At 36.9% G+C, this 24,546-nt stretch overlaps 1 protein-coding gene and 1 non-coding gene across 2 annotated transcripts in view; both read right to left on the bottom strand.

The window, feature by feature from the left end:
• Positions 1–24,546, bottom strand: part of SYT1 (synaptotagmin 1) — a 513,985-nt gene that overhangs the window by 207,358 nt on the left and 282,081 nt on the right. The gene's annotated exons all lie outside the window — the stretch shown is intronic.
• On the bottom strand, positions 10,810–10,911 carry LOC118757669 (U6 spliceosomal RNA). The gene has a single exon (XR_004995325.1). It is a non-coding gene; the product is annotated as a U6 spliceosomal RNA (small nuclear RNA).

Here is a 24,546-nt window from a genome sequence, read left to right as displayed (position 1 = left end):
TCTTAATCCTTCCCATTGTCTACTCCTATGAAAAGTGCTATCTACATTCCTTCCTCTGTTGACAGGTCTCTCAGCATCCTTGTACAGTGAACATGTGGTCCTTATTCCCTTTCTGTTATTCCTCCCCTTATGACCAAAACCTTCCAATTTCCATTTTCCCCCAGGACCTTGATTTATCTTATTATTGTCTTTACTCTCTTAATCTACTTTCTTTTTCCATTATGGGAGTTCAATGATTATTTGTACTTATATAATCTCACTTATCATATATTGGGTACCTGATAATATGAGTTTACTGGCCCATTCGCTTTGAGTGAATCAGAAAGAATGACAAGATTAGCTCATGCAGACAGCATATAAATTTCTGCATACTGCTTCCTCCTTCCATCATGAAAACTGAAATATGCCTCATAATGATATTTATATATTTCCACCAATGGGCACACAATTCTCATCTTCAGGACACAGGTGCAAAAGTAGGACTAAGAAGTGACAGAAATTGGAAAACTTGGGTCCAGTGCAAAAAACAGAGAGGCATACAGATACAATCATGTCAAATGGCCAAACAGCTTTAAAAGTAAATATTTTTTAGATAAGTAGTCAATCTTTGTGACTGTTTTCTTCTACTAGTAGTGGTTAGAAAATTTTGACTTGCTGACTTCTGAGTTTCCTATTTTAATGTGAATTATATTCTATCTTTTTCTTTACGTGGGATAATTTAGTTTCTGAGCATCTCCAGTTGTTTATCCACTTTCCTCCACTCCTGTCTACCCCTTCTAGAGTCAGCCTGAACCACAGAAAGGAGCAGAGTGAGATGACGCTGTTTGGAAGATTTCTGAGGGAACCATAGAGCAATATTTACAAAGACACTTTATCCCAACACTGTTGAGGAAACCAGTGATAATGGTATGTGAAAAACAGAGGTACATCTGGAAACAGATTGAAAAGTTGTAGGAGTTGCTTATCCAAGTGATCATGACTTTGCCCACCTAGTCTTTATGCATAGAAGTAACACAGAATGAAAATTTCTTACCTAAATCTACATATCTTCTTGAGTTAGTTCAACATTGAAATTCTAGAGATATATAAACACTCTTGACATAGCTTCATCTTTAACATTATTTCTTAGTAATATTTAAAATAATGGTGCATCTCATAATTAATGTGTTTTCTTATAAACAGAGAGAAAGTGAGTCTGCTTATACTGTAAAGTGATAATCCTGAGTAAAAGTGTGGACAAATTGTTTCTCTTCACAGAGATGTGTGAATGATGTGTTAGCATCAAAGACAGCAGAAATATCAGAGCTATTTAAAACCTAAACAGTTCCCAGAACCACATGAATACAATATTCATTGTTGCATTATTTTTCCCCTCAGGTCTCCATTATGGAAAAGGAAATGGAAAGAATGGAAACACATGATGCATCCAAGTCAAAACCCAAATACTAAATTACTGAAACGACTGAGAACATCCAGAAATCTTCCCCCCTAGTATTTAAACACTGTTTAACAATAATGAGTTATGAATCTTTTTTCTTTCTTTCTTTCTCTTATTGAAATGCTTTAACACTGCTGTCTCTAAAACCACATCTATTTTAAAAGCACCACTCAATAAGGGGACATTTGTATGGCTCTAAAGGCCTCCTGAAGCTTTTTCAAATGCATCATGAAGATTTTAAGTGTGTTGTGTAGTGGTTTCAAAATGATAGGTTAAGGGTCCAAGTCCATCTTTTTGTTTTCTTAACAAAAGGTAGACAATGAAAACCTGGAGATAGTGTGAAAATCTCCCACGGGTCAGTTTGACACAGCTTTTAGTAACTATGATCACTGCGTACAATATTCACTGAAATTACCTCTCATTTTGGTAAAGTAAGATCAAATCAGATGCTTTTGGTTGTGACTGAAGAAACAGCTTAGCTAGATCAAACCAATTGGCTGTCAAAACACCTTCTGTGGAAGGTACAAAAAAATAATCTGAAATTTGCAGTCTCCACTGTGTAGCTGAAGCTCAGCTCTGACCCCGTGCTGTTTCTGAGCTGCAGGCCCTTGTTGGAAAATCTAAACTTGTAACTCTAAGCTCTCTTTTCTCAAACTGTGTTGAAACTGTCTTTGTTTTGTCAAACAGTCAAGAAAAGCTTCAAAATCAGTGCACATATTGCTGCAGCTGGAGTAAATGCGATGAGATATCCTTCAGCCTGCCAGTTAGAAGCAATATTAATAAATGAAAATACCTAGTACTTTGAAGGTCTTGCTATTAGTCAGATGTTGTTACAAGTTTTAAACATATAAGCTGATTTAATGCTCCTACAGAAAGCCTATGAGTTAGCCAATATGGTTATCTCTGTACCAGAGATGATAAAACTTGCTAATAGTTATGGTACAGCTAGTAAGTGGTGCTGCCAAGATTTCAATTAAAAAAAATCTACTTCTAGAGCCAAAAAAAATTATGTCTTGCTAATAAATGAGTAGCTAGATACTGATTCAGTGAGTAAAGTGGATGTCTACAATGTGGCCAATATATAAGGTGCTTGAAATAATTCTCACATAGTTCATTCACCATCTGAATGCACGGTGCACAGGCATAACCACAGACGGTAAAAATCTAAAATGCTGTAACACAAATGATTCTGGAAGACAGTACATAGAAAACCGTTACATTTTAAGATATCTTAGTACAACAGGACTTGAATATTGAGTTTACATGCCACATATGTTACATATGAAATATGGCAGGTGGTAATTTGCCTTACTTATATTAAATTCTTCTAGTAAATTATTTCAGGCACATAAAACATGAAATGTATTTACAAAATAATATTAAAGTACGATTGTGTGCCAGTTGTTTACTGAATAGCTGTTCTTTTCCTGTAATTTAAGACAATGATTTTTTTCTCTCTCAGACAACTAATATTCTAGAGAGCTCTCCTAGCGCCTCTAATGGAGAATTACACTAGCATATATGGCAATCATGGCAATCTATTCTTGTTGCCAGTGATGGGCTTTGGCGGGGGTGTATGTTTCCAACTTGGGTCCACTAAGACAAAGTCTATGAATAATTTCTGGGGAAATTTCCCTGATTCGTAAATATGCAGAGTGACTATCTCTTGTCAGGCGGTGTTGTGTTTGTGGTACCTGGTACTGCCTGTTGTCATGTAGTGATCACAACCCACGTTAAAGAAATAGCTGATATCTGGTGGACGGCAGAACTGGACCTTGGAAATAATTATCACCTTCATGATGCTCTATGGGCCAACCTTACTACCACCAAACCTTGCAATTTTTTTTGTCATACAAAAACCTCCATTTTCCTTAGTGAACCTTCATCCACATGAAGCTAACGGACTAAAACAAAAGCATGAATGTGCTGCTAGGGTGGTGAAAAAGAGTGTCCAGGATCTCCACAAAGGAATAAAGATTCACTATTTTATTCTTCTCCCCATGGTGGACTGTACTCAAGGGGGTACATTACGGAAATGTAGCAGAAACTAATGTGTTCATACGGAGAAACATAGAGAAGCAAGTCCTCATGCATGCACTACAAGGATGGACTCACAACAAAATGACTGATCATCTCCTCACTGGGAAACCTCAGTGGCGGCATGATGGACTTGCGAAAATTCATGGAAGACACCCACTGTAAGACCGGAGGGCAGAACTGAGGGGAGGGAGAGAACTTGAAAAAGGGGAAGGGGGACCTCAGTGCCTATGAAACTGTATCGTAAAATAATTTTAAAACATGCATTTTCCTTATGACTCAACTCATTTTGTATTGCATTTGCTGTTGTTTATATCCCAAACCTAGCTCAAACTATTTGTTATCCATTTTCAACAATAAATGATCATTTTTCCTAAAAGCTTATTTTCTATGATGTTAACCACACTTTCTCTCACTATTATTTTTTTTAAAAGAGTTATTTGTTTTTATTGGAAAGGCGGACATGCAGAGATAAGGAGAGAGAGAGAGGAAGATCCTCTGTCGGATGGTTCACTCCCCAAGCGGCCGCAACGGCCGGAGCTGAGCCCATCCGAAGCCAGGTGCCAGGAGCTCTTCCAGATCTCCCATGTGGGTGCAGGGACCCAAGGACGTGGGCCGTCCTCTACTGCCTTCCCAGGCCACAAGCAGGGAGCTGGATAGGAAGTGGGGCTATTGGGACTAGAAACGGCACCTATATGGGATCCCGGGCGTGCAAGGCAAGGACTTTAACCACTACACTATGGTGCCTGGCCCTCTCACTATTAGTTTTAATACGTGTGGAACTTTGACTACTAATTCTTAAGTTTTAAGTCTCAGTGAATGCATTTTCTTCTATTTGCCTCCTATTTATAGTTAACCTCTTTCCTACACCCTGTGTATTATGGTGGAGTTTAGGATCCTGCATTTCATAATGGAAAATATCAATTGAGTCAGTTTGAAATTTAAGAAAACTGGTTGTGTGACCAGTTTAATCTACTTTGAAAAGCACATTGATTACACATTGACTTCAATTTGAATGCTGCCTTTCAATGCATCCATCAATTATCAATGTTTGTGAGTGAGGAAGCAGTGTTCAACTCGGTGTAGGGATTCGGAGTATTTGGGAAATGAAGAATTGGAAAGAACATTTGCAAGGAAGGTCCTGGATTTTTACTCTTATGGGGACACTCTTCATGTTTCTTTTTCTTTTCTTTCTTTCTCTTTCATCTTTTGTAAATGAGACAATTTACTTTCTGCCCTTGCAGGAAACCACACTTTAATGAAGCTTGGATTATATCCAGGAAAAACTGTCATATCTTCTTTTTCCTTGATAAATCCAGGTCACAACATTTTATGCACATTCTTGTGAAATACCATGAATCATTAACTGACACTGAAATATCATGTCAAACAAGTTACTTAGATAAAGTCATTATCTGGGGCTGCTTAGCTTTTATTTTCAATTAAATCCGATGTCTAGAATTAGCTCCAGTCTCAGCGGCTCAATAAGATGAATGAATATACCACAATCTGGATCTTGGATTTTAGAAGGAATATAGTTTCAGGACTCCTCGGCTCCTGCTGAGACCTTTCTCTTAGTAGCAATGCAAGACAAAGGAGTTTGAGAACACATTGTTTAATAATACAGCACAAGTTTCTTAAGAAACAGAAGGCAATAGAGGAGAGGAGTAAAGAATTTCAAGCAGTTGAAGAAGGAGAAGATATGCTGACTTAGACCAGGGAAAGATAACAGTAGAAAAATGGAGGAAACATTTTCCAAAGGTAGAATTGGGAGAGAAGTTTGCAGTGGAAGTTCTACGGATATAAAAGATGCTCTGGTGCAGTGTGGCCAGAACAATCACACACCAGTGTGCAGCAATGCTGTCTGCAACTCCCACAGCTGGGAGCTGGAGGAGACACCAGCTCCCGAAAACAAGGTGGGAGACAGTGGCAGCCTGTGCCACTGGTGATACTGCCTGGGGGAGAGCCCTGTAGACCACAGTGACTTCGAGTCTGTGGAGCCCTAATGTGGTGAGGAGCAGGGTACCCACCAGGAACAGTTCTATTCTTTCCCTCTATCCCCTGACAAGGGTGCCTGTTTACTAGTGGGGAGAATGCCCATTTTAACGCCAGGAGAGGCTGCAGTGACTCCCACATTCCCATGATCAGGGGGCTTTTTCATAGGGATAAAACTGCATTTCCCACTGACTTGACCCTGGACTGGAGGGTTGGCACTGGGTTGGGCATCCACTGGGGACTGCGAGGTGTTCTCGGCCCTCAATTCTATCACAGGCTTTGGTGCTCAGACTTGGAAGGCAGAGCACCTACAGAACTTAGCTCTGGGACCACCGCTTTCTCTGTGGACAGAGCAGCCTTGTAGGTTTGAGAATGAATTCCCTACACCCTGTGACTGTGGGAATTTGTGGCTGCAAAATATGGTGCGGGGTGTAGCAGGGTGTCAAGATACACACACATAACTTTTCATAGAAGATTTGTATAATGTAGATAAGCATATCAGGAAGTGAAGATACATTGCAGTCTGCCATCTGTAGTTCTGAATAAAAGGAGGACTCTCACGGAGACTGCTAACAATGTTTTGCAACATAAAACTAGATATCCACTATTGCCAGTGCCTACTGCTCCATATACTCTTACATAGCAGAACGTTGGACTTGTGATTGTTTCTGAAGGACTATACTACTGTAGTGATATGGGGGAAAACGATGTATGTGGGTGAGAATTGGGAAGAAAGAAGAGAATGTGGATGGGTAAACCTAAAAAATTGTATCATGGAAAATAATAGTAACAATACCCCCAAAAGAAACCTGACAGAAAGTAAATAGACAAAAATAAAAGAAAAAGAAAAACTGAAAGTAATGTTCAAGATTTAAAAGATACTATCAAATGACAAAACGCATGTGCCTTAAGAGTTCCTCCAGGCATGAACTGCAAGAATAGTTTAGGATTATTCAGAGAAGTAAAATATGTCCCTCGTTTGAAAACATAGAGATACAAGCACAGAAAGTATATAGAATTAACAAAGATAGTCAGAAAAAGATCTTCACCATGAAAAATTACAGCTAAACTATAAGGCCTAAATTCTATTCACATGTGGCCTAAATTCTAATTAAAGACATATGCTGGCTAAATGGATGAAAATAATATAAGATTCACTTATTTGCTCCCTACGAGAAACACAACTCATCAGAAAAGATGCCTAAAGACTGAAAATAAAAGGATGGAAAAGATATTTAGCTAGAACTTTTAGGCAAGAAAAAGAAATCAAAGCGATACAAACAGAAAAGAAGAAGTGAAATTTTCCATGCTTGCAGATGATAGGATTATGTGCATATGGAATTAAAAGAGTCTACGAAGAGACCATTTAAGCTCAAGAGAGTTTGGTAAGGTTTAAGAATACAAAATTAACAAATAAAAACACCAACACTTGTATGTACACAGATAATGTCAAGTTCTGAGAAAGAACTTGTGAGATTAATTACATTAACAGTGGACACACAAAAATTTAAACCAAGTACCTTGGGAGAAATTTAACCATGGTGGGGAAAGATCACTAAAATAAAAATTTTAAAAATATTAAAGAAACAAAAGACAGTAAAATGCATTAGTCTTCCATTAACATCACCAAATGTCCATATCATCTAAAGCAATTCAGAGATTCATTGTAACCCCAATTATGACATCCTTGCAGATTCAGAAAAAAAAGATACTAAGTTTCATATGGAAACAAGAGAGACTGCAAATAGCTTAATGAATATTACACAACAAAAACAAAACTGGAAAAACAAGGCATCACAGCAAAGCAGTTATAATCAAAACATCTTAGTACTGGCACAAAAATCAACAAATCCAACAATAGAACAGACTACAAAACCCAGAACTTAATCCAATCAGCCATGACAAACTAATCTTTGGCATATAAACTAAAATCAGTATCTATAGAAAGGATGATATCTTGAATAATTGTTTTTGGGAAAATTGAATCTATATGTGAAGTATGAGAAAAGACTAACTTACGCCTCATGTAAAAGTCATACGAATAAACTCAGGATCCAAATATTACCTGATATCATCAAATCACTAGAGGAAACCACTGAGTTTCCAAGACATTGGCATAGGCAGCAGCTTCTTGGAAAGGAGCCCAGAAGCACAGTCAATTATAACAAAAACACACAAATGGGATTACAGCAAGCTTAGAATCTTGAGCACTGCCAAGGAAACTGTCAAAAATGTGAAGAGTCACCCAATAAATGGGAGAACATATTCACAAATTGTACAATTGATAAAGCATTAATATCCAGGACCTATAAAGAGCTCCACATTCTCAACAACTAGACAAACAGCCCAGTTAAGAAATGGGCAACGGACATGAATAGGCACTTTTAAAAGGATGAGATACAAATGGCCAACAGTCATAGAAAAATAAGCTCAGGATCATTAGCCACAGCAAAATACAAGCAAACCCACAATGAGGCTTCCCTCACCCTTGTTAGAAAGGCTTGTATCCAAAAATCAAACCCAAAACAAAATGAAACTAAACCAAACCAGCCAAACAAAACAATAAATGCTCATGAGGGTGTAGGGAAAAACACATATACATATACACACACACCCTAATCCATTGCAAATAAATACAACTAGTATAGAAAACAGTGTGGAAATTTCACAGACATTGATAAATACATCCCTTTCCTGAAATATTACCCAAAGAGAATGAAATCATTATGTATGAGAGGTTTTTTTGTACCCTCATGTTTATTGCAGTTAGATGTGGAATCAGCCCAAATACCCATCAAAAGCTGACTGGATAAAGAAAATGTGGTATATATACACTGTGGAATGCTATTCAGTTACAAAAAAAAAATGAAATCATGTTTATTTATTTTTTTTGCAACATAAGGGATACAACTGGATACCATTATGCTCAGACACATAACCCAGTCTTAAAAAGACAAATACTACCTGTTTTCTCTGAAATGTGGCAGCCAATGTACACACAAGTGTAACAATGAAATGACCCGTTTGGGATAGATTTGCCATCTTTAGGTCATGTTTGTACTCCAGTGCAAATGAAGTCTTGTGGGCTGCTTCCATTTCAATTATTGAATATTATAATTAGTGAAAAATTGAACCTGTGAATACAAGGTGGATTAAAAATGGATTTGCAAAAGCTGATGAAGAGAGAGGTAGAGAGACGCATACTGGGAGCGGGGGACCAAGAGAGTGAGGGAAGTGTGTTTTTCCTTGGAATAGTATCTATGGAACACATACAGTGTTTTCTTTATATTAATAAAAATTAGGAAAATAAAGAAGAACTCATGCCAGTGACAGCAATGATAAACAGAGAATCCCAGAATGGAAATAGGGGTGATTACATTATTTTCAGTTCTTTAGTTCAACTTCATCTCATGAATAGAAAATAAATCTTCCATGACTTTAATCAATCTATCTAAGAAAAACTCATTTTGAAAATGCCGATTTTCCATTTAGTCAGCAAATGTTGAGTACTTTCATTGTGCCAGGAACTTAATATATGTCACACAAGGAAAATATAAATGGTTCTGAGCTCTGAAGAACAAAAGAAAGAATACAGTTGAAGCTATGGTATGTAAATATTCTCTCATTTGCATTGTAAACAGTTAAGCTGGCTTACTGACAAGGGTAATATATGGAGTTATATTGTCTTTTCATTTCACAGAAACTAAACTCTATGATTAATTTTAGGTGAAGTCATACCACTGGTTTTCTGCTTATACTTTTTCCCCAAGTTTATTGACAAACGATTTGATATTATGAAAAAAGAAAACTAAAATGTTTTTTGAAATGTTTTTTCTGAGTGTTCTCTGAAAGTTGTTTTTCTAATTTTTTGTTGCAGTTTGTAAAATTATTTAAGTGGAAATCTCTATTTTATTACGATATAGTAGATATAAAAGACATTGTACATTTTTCTATTATGTAACCAAGAATGTCAACTAAAGTTTATTCCACACATCTGGTTCTCCAGCATAATGTATTTCATGGGACAAAACATGCCTATAATTAGGTAGATTTTTTTTCTTCCATGTCAATGATCTGCAACTACTTTTGCTTAAAATAGGTAATGTAAGTAGCTGAATTTCAATAATATACAATTGGTTAAGGAGATTTTTTGAGGTCACACTATTACAAATCATAACTGACTGTAACAGACAAACTAGCATTTCTACTAAGCTACAAGGTATGTTGATCACATGAATAAAATATGAATGTTGATTCTAATCAACTAAAAGCCGCCTATATTATGGAAGGTGAAATATAGATTAAAATAGCAGATATGTCTTAATAAATTCCACTAGTTTATCAGAAAGATTTTTCACAGAAACCACTCAAGGACTACTGCAATCAAACACATAATCAACAAGAAGAAAAGGTTGCAGAACTACATTAAAATTTTATGCCTTAAGAAACGAAGAAATAAAGAGAAAAGAAGCAGAAATGCTAGCAATACACCACTAAAATCACTAGAGTAAAACTATAAATCAAACTGAAATACACTGAGAAAGATTTTTACAAAAGCAAATTAAAGTCAGAGAATGATCTATGCATGAAATAGAAAGAATATGAAAAATATAGCTCTATTAGAAGCACTAATGCTACAAATACAAGACTGATATCATTTCTAAACTAAAAATAACTCACAGTGAACTATAGAAATTAGAACATTAAAAGGGGGGCAGCATTGTGACATAGTAGGTGAAGCTGCAGGCTGCAATGCTTGCATACCATATGAGTGCCAGTTTGAGTTCCAGCTGTTCCACTTTTGATCCAGTTCCCTGCAAATCCTAGGCAAAGCAGCAATGGATGGCCCAAGTGATTGGGCCCCTGCCATCCACGTGACATCTGGATGAAGCTCTTGCCTTCTGCCTAGCTCAGCACTGGCCACTGTGCAATGAACCTGTGGATGAAAGATCTCTGTTTCTCTCCCTCCCTCTCTCTCTTTTATTTTAAAAGGCAGATTTACAGAGAGGAGAGACAGAAAGATGTTCCACTTTCCGGCTAACTTCCCAAATGGCTGCAACAGCCAGAGCTGAGCCAATTTGAAGCAGGAGGCAGGACCTCTTTCCTGGTCTCCCACATGGGTGCAGGCTTCCAAGGCTTTGGGTCTTTCTCTACTCTGTTTCCAGGCCATAAGCAGGGAGCAGGAAAGGAAGTGGAGCAGCCAGGATATGAACTATCACCCATATGGGATACCAGTGCCTTGAAGGTAGAGGATTAGGCAATTGAGCCATTGCATTGGCCCACTTCTCTATGTCTCCCCTACTGCCCCTGCTAACTCTTTCAAATAAATATATATTTTTAAATTTATGAAATGCTTCATGAATTCACATGTCATTTTTGCACAGGGGCCATGCTAATCTTCTCTGTATCCTATTATTTTAGCATAAGTGCTACCAAAGCAAGAACAAATGAATAAATCTTGAAAGATGTTAAGACTTATCTATGCTGGAAGAGTCTTTCACAGGGTAAATGGAGCAGTGAAACAGTTGCCTACTATATGCATGAATGCACGGCTTAAGCAATAGGGTTCTTACTTATGATATTTGTTGTTTCTTGGCTACAAAACAAGGGCATGTCACTCCTATCATGAACCAGTTCTTCTCCCTGGTAACTGGCCAAAAAGAATGTTGTCGAAACACTGTGGCTTCAAAGAAGGGGGTATGTTTTAAACAATGAGAAAGAACCATGGAAGGATCTGCAGATGAGTGCATGGAATAACTGGCTGACCCATATGACAGGCCTCTGCTACTTCCACACATTTCCTTCATTTTCAAAACCTTACCACTAGTTGCACAGGTTAATGGATCACAACTTGGGGTTTATATGGTTTGTGAAAAAAAATCCCTTTAATAAAGGCAAACTTGGCATGGAGTGCAGGCAGTTCATCTTACTGAATTATGTAGATTGGTCCTGTGCTGTACTGGATAATAACATTAGTTCTGAAATGAGGAAGCCTATCTTTTTATTCTTGCTTACTCAAATGTTAGAGAGAGAGAGAAAGAGATGGGGGAGACTGGTTTTTCTATTTGCTGGTTTATTTTGTAAATGCCTACAAAGCTAGAGCTGTGACAGGCTGAAGCCAGGAGCTGGGAAGTCGTTCTGGATCTCCCATACAGACAGCAGGAAGTCCTAGTACTTGAATCCTCATATGTTGCATCTCAGGGTACACACCAGCAGGAAGCTGTACTTGAACCAGGTGCTGTAATATGGGATGTGGGCTTCTAAAATAGAATGTTAATGACCATGTTAAATGCCTCCACCAGATTAAGAAAAATGCTTTTTATTTTTGGAAATATCTCAGAATTTCTGATTTGTTAGGGTTCTCATACTATAGTTTTACATCTTTCCCATTTTACATACATTTTCTACCATTTTATAGCTTTCGAAAGGAAGCAGAAAGAATCTCTAGCCGTTAATACACTGAGTTTCAGGAAGCTAGCAAAATATTTTATTCTGTTTATTAATAAATATGTAAAAACAACCTTCTACTTTTATTGAGAAAAGTGCAGAGCTTTTAGACACTATTATAAGCATTCCTAGAATGACATTATACTGCAAGTATCTGCTTGTGCATTTATTTTTTCTATGAGGATAGGCTCTCATTCATATTTATATTTTAAATATGTATCCCATTGTCTCAATCTGTATCATAATATGATAGAAATATGATAAATGCTTATACCATAGATTTGTATATGTTAACATTGTACCAACTAATCTAAGGCATGAAACATTTGAAATTAGGTGAACTTGGTTAAATTTGCTCATGACTCTTCCCTTCTCTCTGGTGTCTCCTGAGCAGGTTTTTGGTTACATTGTTGGCTTTCACATGTCAAGTCAGAAAGAAGTTGATTTTGGAGAGATTTGGTCTTTGGACAAGATATATGGTCTTTCCACTGAGGGAATGGAGGCTTGTTTTAGAGCCCGAGAGAATGTAAAGTCTATATGATATTGGCTATATGTTGTTAGTGATTCTTGTTCATCACAAAATGCTGACAGCGGAGAGAGGGAAGGCAGCTGGTAGAGAGAAACGGATACAGAGCATTCAGTGCTGAAAGAGGAGAATGTTAAAAGCTGTGAAATCATGCTGCTATTCATAACGAGTAAAGAAGCCAGCCAGCAGTTTGCAGAGGGTGTTGGGGAGAAGACAAATCTCTGTGGAAATCAGTTGATTAAGATGGGACTCTGTACAAGTCCATTGTGAGAGACTGAATATACTTGTGAATGAGAAAAGGCTAAAAATGGCGTGGTAGCAAAGAGGATCCAAAGCACTTGGGCCATAGCAGGAGTCTCTCCTGCCCTTGAACTTGTCTTTGGCCATGCTGGCTACAGATTATGACTCCTTTCACAGTGAAAGAAGCCTGGAAATCAGCTGCTAGCAGAGCAAGATCCAAAAATTCATTCAGGCTTTTTGTTATCATAGTGGTTTATCTCCATGATATATAGGTCTTTTCCATGTTATATAGATATAAAGTTGATGCCTGAGTCTTCTGCTGTTATCCACCTGACCAAAAGAAAATGACTAAAATTCTCATCCTCATGCAATTTATTTATGAATAAAAATGAAGGAAAGAAAACACTAGGGCAATTTCTTTCCATATGATCATGTTGTCATCTTTCACACCTATTTTTTTTTTCCTGGAAGCTTTTATCTACATCTCTACTCTCCTGACACATCCAAACACATTAATACTACTACAGAAGACAAAAAAAAAATACTCATAAACTTAATGTTTAACTTGATTTAGGCATAAAATCTAATATTGTCCTGAGAGGGTTCAGGCTGATTCAAAATAATTTTTAGCGTAATTCCACAAATAAAGAAACCATTTGTATCAATAAAGTACTTGTTTTTTGTGTATTGCATGAAATCAATTTATATTCAAATATTTGGCTACTGCCAAATCAAAGTCATTTTGAGAGTTTAGGAACAAAAGTGCCATAGAGATTCACCGCAATGTTTTGCTCTATAAATAACAATAAAGTAGAAATTAGAGTGTTAACCAAACAGCAAAGCTATGCTGACAAAATCATTTTGGTAGCTGTGGGTTACATCCAAATTAAGAATTTCCTACTGCTTTTTTGCAACTGATGGATTCCTACCACCCCTGTTACAATCCTGATTTACTTATTCATTGACTAAAGGGATTAATAAAATCAATTAGGTTGGAAGTTGATATAAGTAGTAAAACACCAAAGATAAGGAGCTGAGAGTATCCATGTGCTTTTCGTCCTAGTTACTTCTTAGAATTAAATTACAAAATGGTATTTTATAATAATTCATAACAAATTCTACTCTTCCTTTGCAAGACTTACTGAAAGGTTAGAAAAACTTGTATGATTTGAGCTAATTCTTTCCTGCTTGATCTAGAAATAGACTTAATATTTACAGTTAAATTTCTGTTTGCATTACTTTGTTACTCTGGGTGATAATGCTATTTACCTTTATTTCTCAGGTATCTTATTTTCATCTATCTGAGAGTAAGACATTGTGTGTTCATCAAAGTAACAGCACTGCCTTTTAAAAGCACAATTTTCCTTTGAGGTATCAAATTTGAGCATAGCACTACTCTGAGTGTATTTAGGTTTTAAACCCTGGGTGTACATACACAACAGCCACAGTATGCTCTCAGTTCCTTGGCTGAAGCTTGGGTTCACTAGCAAGTAATATGAAACTGACCAGAATTTCACCTTGTGGACTGGACAACTTCATTCACTTTAACGAAATAAGCTAGGCCCCACAGAATATATCACAGTTTCCCTGACTTACGGTAATTAATATATAGAACTTAAAAAATGAAGCTGACATTTTCATATTTGATTATTGTTGTAGCCCTTGCCTATACTCCCAAGGAACAGTGGTTTTCTACTTGTTGAATTATTTATCTGGTGGAGGGTCAAGCTTGGGATTTTAAACTAAATTGAAGATATCCTTGTAAAAATTAAAACAAAAAAATAAGAGGGAGAAGAGGGAAGGTAGGTGGAAGGGAGGATGACTAGCATGGGAAGCAGCATTCTATAAACTGTCTATGTGAAATACACAAAATTTGTATTATATATACATAACTTGTATCATATACATTATACATATATAAAGGATATATATTTAAAGAATAACCTTGCAACAAAAAGGTTTACAAAATCACGGCCTTAAATATCATATATCATGTTTGAAAAGAACAAGAAATCTACAAGAAGTCTGTTGTTTTTCTTTAATGAAAGAGGGGCTGATTTCTCCAGCAGTCTTTCTTTTCTGTTTTTTTTTTTTTTTTTTTAAGTTGACCAATTACCGGAGAGACACAGAGAGAGAGATCAACACTACTATTCTTCTGAACCTAAAGTGCATCTGCCATTTGTCTGCAGTGCTACAGGCTAAAGCTGGGAGCTGTTCACACAAGGGAGGTCTCCAATCATGGGGGCAGAGCCAGATTCCTGTCATTACAGATGCCTCCCAGTGTATGCATTAGAGGGAAGTTGGTCAGGAGCTTGACTGGCACCTAATCCAGGCACTCTGAGACCCAATCAGCACTCTAACCTACAGTCAAATACATGCCTTGGTATTAAAATTCATAAACCTTTTCTCTCTTGTTGTTTCAAATGACATGCTTTTGACCATCTTTGTATCTTTCCCACTCTCTGGGCTATAGGGTACTTCAGTCTTTTGCAAGGTTTGAGTTCTTATATTTTTAGTGCATACGAGCGCTAACTTAGAATTCACTTTGCCCCTCTCTTTGGTTCATCCTGATTTCTACTCCACCGCATGATTCTTTTTTTAATCCAGATATTGCAACAAACACAAATCTAGGATTCTGTGTGATCCAAGGATCCCATCAAATTATACTACTCAAAATGACTCATGTATTCCTGGTACAGGTTAATGGATCTCATATTATCTTATTCCCAGATACTATACTTACTAAAACATGAATTAAATAATGCATACAAAGAAGGCATAGGTTGCACTGAATGCTTAGCACCCAAATTTCCAATCTGGCATGTATTGATGGGGAGTTAGGAAGTCTCATTCTTGAAATCAATTAATCATATTGGGTTTTCCAGGAACACTTCCGCATCATGTCAAACATAAAATCCGAAGCTCCCAAAATTGTGAACACACCTTGGCTAGCTTTGACAGTCTATTTAGTAATTGTTACATTAACATCACCTATTGGTGCAAAAATAATATCAATTAAGCATCTGCTTCTAAGCTTTGAATATGTTTATTTCTTTAGGTTTTACTGCTGATCTTTAATATTGTTAATGTTTTCAGGCAACTTCATCAGCCTCAAATAAATTATAGAAACTGGAACTAATTGTTTCCCTAATTGATTGACTCTCTTACCTCCTGTTGTGTGTACAAAGCATGTCATCTGGCAGTATGTAGCAAGAGGAGGGAGATTATCAATCAATCACAGAACAATTAGTTCAGACCTGAAGCTTTCCTTCTGTTGAAAAGGAGAGCGCCTCCTCCAATCTTAGCAGGATACAACTCTTCTCTTCAGTTGCTACTAAGGGAAAAGTTACATGGGATAAAGTGATTTTACCCCTAACACATAATTTCAATCAAAATCTAAATTAAAAGCTCTTAAATTTGGCAGGTGTATTCAGATACTATAAGGGACTCTTTGTGCATTGTATCATAGCTCCATGCATACTTCTTTGGTATTTATTGTTCTTAGTATAATTTAATAGTTAGCTGGTGTTTGTTCACAACTGTTAATAGTTGCAAAATAAATCATCGTTAAATAAGTGAATTTATAGTCTTCAAATATAAACAGCGCATGCAAATTTAAATTATCCATACAATTGGTGACAGTTATCTTTGGGAAGTCCATAAATGTAGTTGTCAAAGTGAGATGTATAGTTTCAATACTGCGTTCTACGGTTTGGTAAAAAGAAAGTATGCAATTTGATTTTTATATTTTTACCTTGCTTTCTTCCAATTTAGTCTGAGTATGAAGAGACAGTCTGTGATGAGATAGTGAAGTCAGTATACTTTAATTTGTTATTCTTTTTTTTTAAAATATATTTTTTATTTTGAATTGTGGTACAATTTTGTATAGGCTGGGATTCCCCCTCGCTTAATTTGTTATTATTAAATCTTTAACTCCTTCCTTATTCTGTATTTGGCAATTTCTCCCCTTCTATAAACAATGTCAAACCTCGATTGTGACTGTGTAAATATTTTCTGCATGCCACGTAGTCCCCTTGTTTCTGAGTGTCTATATTTTCACACTCCCCAGCATTATCATTTGTACTACATTGCTGCTTTAGTTACCTTTTTTTAATGCATATGATTGTGCAAGGGATAATTTGGAATGAAAGCAGTAGCCAGCCATAACACACTATTCAACCTAACTGAATACTGCGTTTATTTCTGAAGTGAACCTGAGTGTACTTTAAATGGTGCACAAAAGATCATTTTAGTGTGAAAGTTTTGGAAATCCATACATATATTTTTCATAATATGCCTTAAAATGAACTTTTCAAGATTCCCTCGTATATACAATTTTCACATTTTTTGCATACTTCTAAAATTATAGCTCATAATATTGCTTTTCGCAAAAATGTTGAAGTTTCCTGATATAATTTCCATTTTTGTGGAGTGAAAAAGTCAGTCCAATTTTTTCGACTTTGAAACAAAATTACCCAAAGAATGATAATGCCAGCCAAGATTTTTCAAAAGGTTTTTATACTTCCTGCAAATATAGGTAAGCTGCTGCTACCAAACTCACATCAGCTATCTACATTAAATATGACACAGAGAAGGAAAAATGAAAGGCCTAGCAAGTAGATTGCAGATTTCATTACACAATTTGACATGCCCTTATAAATTAAAAGAGAAGCAATAAATATGCAAAATGGGCTTAGTTAACAATAGGGATTTCCTCACTCACTTGTGTTTCACTCAGGTTCCAAGGTTAACAGAATTTGTATTATTAAAGTCTAGCAAAGTAGCTTATCAAAATGCCAGTTTTCTGTCTTACTGGAATTCAGTCCACCCAAGCTGAAGGCTACTGACGGTTTGACCTTAGCATTTAAGGCATTCCCCAGGAGTCAAGTATTGGTTTTGGCGCTTGGACATGAGACAGCTCTAGAGGGCGAACGTGGTTATGTTCAATCCTACACAATAAAGAAAGGGCTGGCAGATTAAAGAATGCAGTTGGTTGAAAGATGCGCAATGATATAGTTATTTCAAAAGCAAAATGGACAGCACCCTTCGTAAGAATTCATTTCAAAAACTAGGTATTACACTTGATCTTAGCCAAATGAGGGAATCTCAACTGAACTTGAACTGTGGTTATACAACAAGGTGGAGGAATCCACCATGGGGGAGGGTTGGGGGAGGGGTGGGGGAGGGGTGGGGAGAATCCCAGTACCTATGAAACTGTGTCACATAATACAATGTAATTAATAAGTAAATTAAAAAAAATAAAAACTAGATATTTACTTGGAGATGTCTGAGTGTGTATGAACAATAATAGTATAGTCCTTCATAGGCAGTCATCAGTCCATGATTCCTCTATTTAAGTGTACCTTGACGTTGCAAATACAGATAGTCCAAACATCCTATTGTTAATATATATTTAACAATTTCATTGGGGGTTCATCTTTGATTTGGAAGTAGAGATGCATACTGCATTGTATCTTCAAATCTGGATATGATTGTCTCCGTTACACAGTTACTACTCAATTCTTTGTATAATGAAGAGCCATAAAACAAAATCAACAGGAAAAAAGTAGAAAATTCATAACAACATGAAATTAAACAGCACACTACTACTGGATGACCAATGTGTCTCTGAAGAAATGTAAAAGGAAAATCAAAAACCTTCTTGAAGCAAATGATGTTACTGTATGACCTAAGACTCGGTGAACAATGTAATAAGAAAAAAGAAACTATTTTGAAGAAATGAAAAAAATTATCAAAATTAATAGGAAAGAAAGGTAGGGGAATAAGAAGCTGTGCTTTCAGAACTCTACAAATTTGCATGCTCAAAAATAGATACTTAAGCTCTAAAGGTTATTGAAAAGCTTGGAAAAAAAGAATATAAATCATTTATACATGATAAAATGATTCAAGAAATACTGAAAGTTTGGTTTTTGTTAGGACCTACTGTTGCTCCTGGTAATACATTCTTGAATCAAACTGAAGACAGAAGACAGTGGGGTAAAAGGCAGAAGGTAGCTCAGTGTCTAGGCGTGCTTCCAGTGAGGTTGCACAGCCAGCACTTCTCCACTTACATGACCCTGTGCTTATTTAAGTGAGTTTTCCCACACGTAAACAAGAGACATTTGTATTTGCACTATTATTGTGAAGATTAAGTGAAATTTACAAAAGAAGTGGTTAATAAACATTTGGTCATTTGGTATTTAATAAGCACACAAATATCAGCAGTCACACACATATTTAATAATTATATGGTTTATATTGTAGTTCTGCTAATTGTTTAACATGGCTGTGATATTTTGTGATTTGTGAGAACCAAATATTGGCCAAAACTATTAAAAGCTAGATAAACTCTTAACACACATGATATAATTTTGTTCATCCTTGGTACCTCAAGGGCCTCCATCTTATAGATAGGCAATTAAAATGCAGATCGAATAAACAGCTTGGGTTAAGACCATCTAGCTAATCCAGGTGTATCTAAGCTCAAACCCAAGAAGTTTATTTGAGAGACATTTAAAAATATGCTCAAGTTAATTAATTTTAGAAGAAAAATAATTCAGGACAAAAGCAGCTGCTCTTGAAAGAGAAAACTAGGTGGTGGTCTACTCATTTTTTTACTTCATTAGATTTTACTGCTTTAGATGAAAAATTTCTAGTTTCATCTGTAATGCAGTTGTCTCATTTTCAATGGTGTTTTACTTGAAAGTCTAGCACTAACAATTCACTCAATTGGGTTTATTATCTCTTCTCTTTATTCTTGTTAAAAAAGGGTATCTCTTTTGGGGTGATCCTACATTAATCAATGTGTTCCTGTGATCAATGTGTTCTTAATGATGGGGATAAATTTTGAGAAATGAGACACTAGGTGATCTTGTCATCAAATATCAACAACAACGACAGCCACTATGCTGCTCAGTGATTTTATCTGATGGGAATTTCATAGCATACATGTACTTTGAAACTGAACAAAACACAGCTATGTGGCATGTAATTGTGTAAGATATGAAGACCCTTTATTTAGACAGAAAAACAGAATGTGAACTATAAGGTTATGCTGGTGTTTAACAGGAAATGAGGAGCTCCAAAGGCAAAACGTCACAGAGAAAAGCAGAGCCGTGTTTATGCTCTGCCTGTGATTAACCCCTGTGAAAGTACTGTGGAAACACGTGCTTCCTCCCACCTTCATGAGGACGAGGCAGAAATAAAGGAAGTTGACATGAGCAAAAGCAATCTAAGCCCTGAGAAAAAGGTTCAAAATCCAAATGACACCCTTCCTTTATCCTTAAAAATCAATTTGCCATGGCCACTTTCAGAAAGGAAGAAATTGCTTTTAAATCATAGATCTGAATTCTAAAACCCAATAAAAAATCTTGCACTCAGATGTTCCAGATACATTTTTTATAAGTACCAAATCCATTTTTCATAAGGTCTAAAATGGAAAAAATCTGTTATTTGTAGAATCTCTCCATTCTAAAAATATATTCTGGTATGTTGGGGCTTTTCACTGTGCTACATGCTGCAAAATCTTACAAAAATCTTTGGCTGAATAAGGGAAATTAAAAAACAAGAAAAAATTTTTAAAGCAGTTCAGTCAATACAAAAGTTACAAGGAACTAATTATGTGAATAACACTATTTGGCTTTGTAAAGCAATAAACTGTGTGTGTGTGTATGTGTGTGTGCAAGTATTTGTTTAAAGAGGCATCATTTACCCAATCAGGTTGATCTCAATGAAAGAAATAAAGACATGATAAACCTATTCTTTAACTGGCTCAAATGGGAACAATTGGTAAAGAGGAGAGATGGATTGACGACTGACACTATCAAAAGGAGGTCACTGTGGTATGCTGCTCTGAAAGCAGTGAAATGAGACCTCTCCAATAGCAGGGAGATTTTAGCAGTCTTGGGAAGATTCCCTTTTGTTCAGAACTATTTACACCTTCTTTGGTGGGATTTTTTTCTGCCCAGTCAGGGAAAGAGGAGAGGGAGAAGGAGAGGAGAGGAGAAAGGGAGAGGAGAGGAAAAGAGGGGAGGCGAGAGGAGAAGAGTAGAGAGGAGGAGAGGGGCGAGAGGGGAGAGAAGAGACGAGAGGAAAGAAAAAGCAGTCTACAAGAACAGACACAAACCTAGAAAGCTATTTGTAGGTCTCCTACTAATCTTTTATGAAGCTTCACCTGCTTTCTCCATTGAAGACTGAAAATATCACAAGATGATACATCAGTACGCAATGAAATATGAAAGCCATTTCCCCAATCTGGGGGGATGGTTCTCACTGTCACAATTGGTAAATTACCAAAATCAATGAGAATCTATGAAATTCATCAGGAATTGAATCCCAGGTGCTGTCAGCTCCTGAGACATGAGTGATGGGGCAACAGCACAAGGGAGAAGGCGGAGATGCTCGGAGCACTGCTTTCTGGACTGTACCTGTGGCATGGTGATGGCAGGTTGATGGCAGCACTCCTCGAGCACCTGCTGCCTCTGACCTCCCTGTTATCCCCACTGCTATGCTCAATGACTTTTACAAAGTTATTTCGGGTACAGTTCCTGGGCTACATCCAATACATATTTTTTCTTCACTGGTATATTGCCACTTGAATGGGCTTAGAGAATTACATAAGACAAGCCAGATGGCAGCTGCCTGGGTTTTGAAACACCTTGTGCTGTAAGGGGGTGTAAGAATAGAGAGAAGATCTTACAGCAAGTGTAAATCAAATCATGTTTGGACGAGGGGACTGTCTTATGTCTAATTAGCAACACTCCTAAAGCTATCTATAGAAGACAAATGATGAGACCCGTGCAGATGATCTGTTTAGAAAACAAACTAATATTTATGTCCATTTGTCTCCCTGATTGGTGTATCATCAGAGCTAAAGTATCTGTAAAGCATTTTAACATGACTATTTTTGTCTTTTGCCTAGATGGAAAAAACATGAAATTGACATTCACTAATTACTCATTTGCAAAGAAAATGAATCTCAGGCCTTAATTGTTTACTACTTTGATGACAAATTAAAATTACAGGAGAAACCTGGTAGGAGGAAGTGTATCCTGCAGCTAGCGTGTGGAATTTTAATCAGGGTGCTGGCACCCTGATTCCAACTTTACCAATCACTGAATATTTAGTCTTTGGTGAATCACTCTTTCAAAGATGATTTTTTTTAAGGTGGGTGCTGTGGTGAAGCATGTTCTATTGGTTTTTGCAATGCTAGCATCCCATTGGGTGCCGGTTTATGTCACGAATGCTCCATTTCTAATCTACCTTCATGCCAAAGTGCTAGGGAGATGCAGCAGAGGATGGCCCCTACCACACACACGGGAGACCTGGACGGGGTTTCTGTTTCCTAGCTTCGAAATGGCCCAGTCCTGGTCATTTTTGCCACTAGAGGAGTGAACCAGAGGATTGTTCTCTGTGTGTCTTGGTCTCTGTAACTAAGTTTTTCAACTCACTAAATACATAAATAAAGTTGGCTTTACTAACTAAAATGCATATCATGACTTCCATTACTTACTTTGTCTCAAATAGCAGTTTCAAAAGTTCAGTTTCCCATCTCAGCTTCAGACAGCAATAGATTAAATAGCACATGAATAAAATTATACACTTAATGATAAAGTTAAGGATATAGGAACACAATCAATTCCACTTTTGTCATTCTACACTTAAAGTGCCACATTCTACAGGGATAGAACTCAAGTTTTCTATACTTGTTTTTCATACTATCTTGTAAGAATTATTTGACAAAGTGTTGGTTGCTGTACAACAAATAAAAGGAAAATGTCAAACACAGCTATCTTTCATGCGAGGTTGAGTTAATAAAAGGAAGTTTGAATTTCCACAAATGATAAAGCAATAAAAATTTACATATTTTGTAAATTCTTAGCATGACAGTAAAAATCCAGGGGATATTAGGAAACTGCATAAAAAGACTTACAGTAACATTTTGAAAATATGATTATGTGAACATTTCAGCATAAACTAAATCCTATAATTTTAAAAAGAGATGGAAAGAAGTTGCAGAACAAAATAAAATGATTAAAAATACTATAACAGCAGAATAAACATTTTGTGAGGAGATCCATCTGGCACTTTTAAGGTTGAAAGCACATTGGTGAGATTATAGCAGATTTTTAAAAAATACCATCTTCAAAATTTTTTTGAAAGGCAGAGTTACATGCAAAGACAGAAAAATATCTTCTCACTGTTGGTTCACTTGCCAAATGGCTGCAGCAGCTGGGGCTGTGTCATGCCCAGCTAGAAGCCTGTAGCTTCTTCAGAGTCTTTAGCTTGTCTGCAGGGGACAGAAACCCTTGAGGCATTCTCCACAGCTTTCCCAAGCACATTAGAAGGGAGCTGGAGTAGGGCAGCTAGGTCTCTAACACACATTCATATGGGATGCTGGCATCGCAGGTGGCAGCTTAAGTCACTGTGCTGCCACACTATGTGTGATATTTTAAGGGATACTCTGCCACTATTCCAAGAATATTCAAATGACAAATGACGACCATATGTCTTGTTATAGTATTTGCACAATGGGTGCCACGGTGTGATTCTCAGAAGTGACATCATCTTTTGTTTCTTTTGTTGTTTTAATTTTTAAGCTGACACATAGTAATTGTATATTTAGGGACTAAAACATGACAATTGAATGCATGTGTGGAATGTGTAATGATTGAGTCAGAGTAATCACTAGTTCCACCTCCTTAAACGTGGATATCATTTCTTTGTGTTGGGAAACTTCAAATTCCTCTCTCCCAGTTCTTCCCCAAATTTACAATTTCCTGTGCTCAGTCACAACACAGTCATCAACATAATCGGTCACTAATACAGAAGAAGAAACTATAGAAACGATAAGTAGTTGTTTAGGGAACATAAAAATCCCATTAAGTACTAGCTCATTTACTCTTTTTCCTTGTATTTCATTTTCCATTTGCCTAGGCCATTTCTCATACACTCCTCTTGAGGTCTGATGGAGATTTGAAATGTACAGATTTGAGAAAGGATAAGTGAGTTCTAGTTCTGGCAGGACTGCAGCTACACACCAGAATGACAGCTACTGCTGCAGGGGGAGTGGCTCTTCAGGCTCCCTTTGGAGTAAGTGACATTTCTCTTTGTTGCTGAACATGGCCTTCATTTAAGAATAGAGCTCATTAGGTACAAGTAAATATGCGTTAAGGATACTAGAATTAACCCACAATGAAAAGTTATTCTCCTGCATGGCTGGGAGACACTCCAGTGGAAGCATGATGGACTTGGGAAAATTCACGATGGACACACATTATGTACCTAGAGGGGAGAACAGAGGGGAGGGAAGGGAATATCGGGAGGGCGAGAGGAGAACCCACCACCAAATACATTGCATGAAAAAGCAATAAAAAAGGAAGACAATATAGCTCATGCCATTTAATATGGGGAAGAAGGGACATCTGCAAATGGGTAAATTTTCCAAGAAAATGCTTGGCCTTTACTGATCTGAAGAAAAAAACTTGGTTCTTAAATACTTAGTGAAGCTAAAATTCATAGAATCATGCGCACAAGGGAGGAACCATTAGAGTGTGTTTGAGCTAGTGGGTAATCTCCCAGTTAGAATGTCTGAGCCACATCTAGTGCTCGGCTTTTATTACCAACTCCTAATTTCAGCATTTTGCTTCTGTTGGATCTTGGAGGCGATGGTGATGGCTCAAATGGATGGAATCCTGCTCTCTATGGGGGAATCCTAGATTGAGCTCCAGGCTACCAGCCATGGGGAATCAACTAACAGAAGGGACAACTCTCCTTCCTTTCTCTACTCTATCTCCCTTAACCCCCAAATTAATAAAAATTTAAATACCCCCCAACTCATAAAGGGGTAAATTGCATTTATATT

This window comes from Ochotona princeps, chromosome 15 (assembly GCF_030435755.1).
Source record: "Ochotona princeps isolate mOchPri1 chromosome 15, mOchPri1.hap1, whole genome shotgun sequence".
Taxonomy (NCBI): domain Eukaryota; kingdom Metazoa; phylum Chordata; class Mammalia; order Lagomorpha; family Ochotonidae; genus Ochotona; species Ochotona princeps.
Note: the sequence above shows the minus strand (reverse complement) of the source record. Positions and strands in the feature narration are given on the sequence as shown.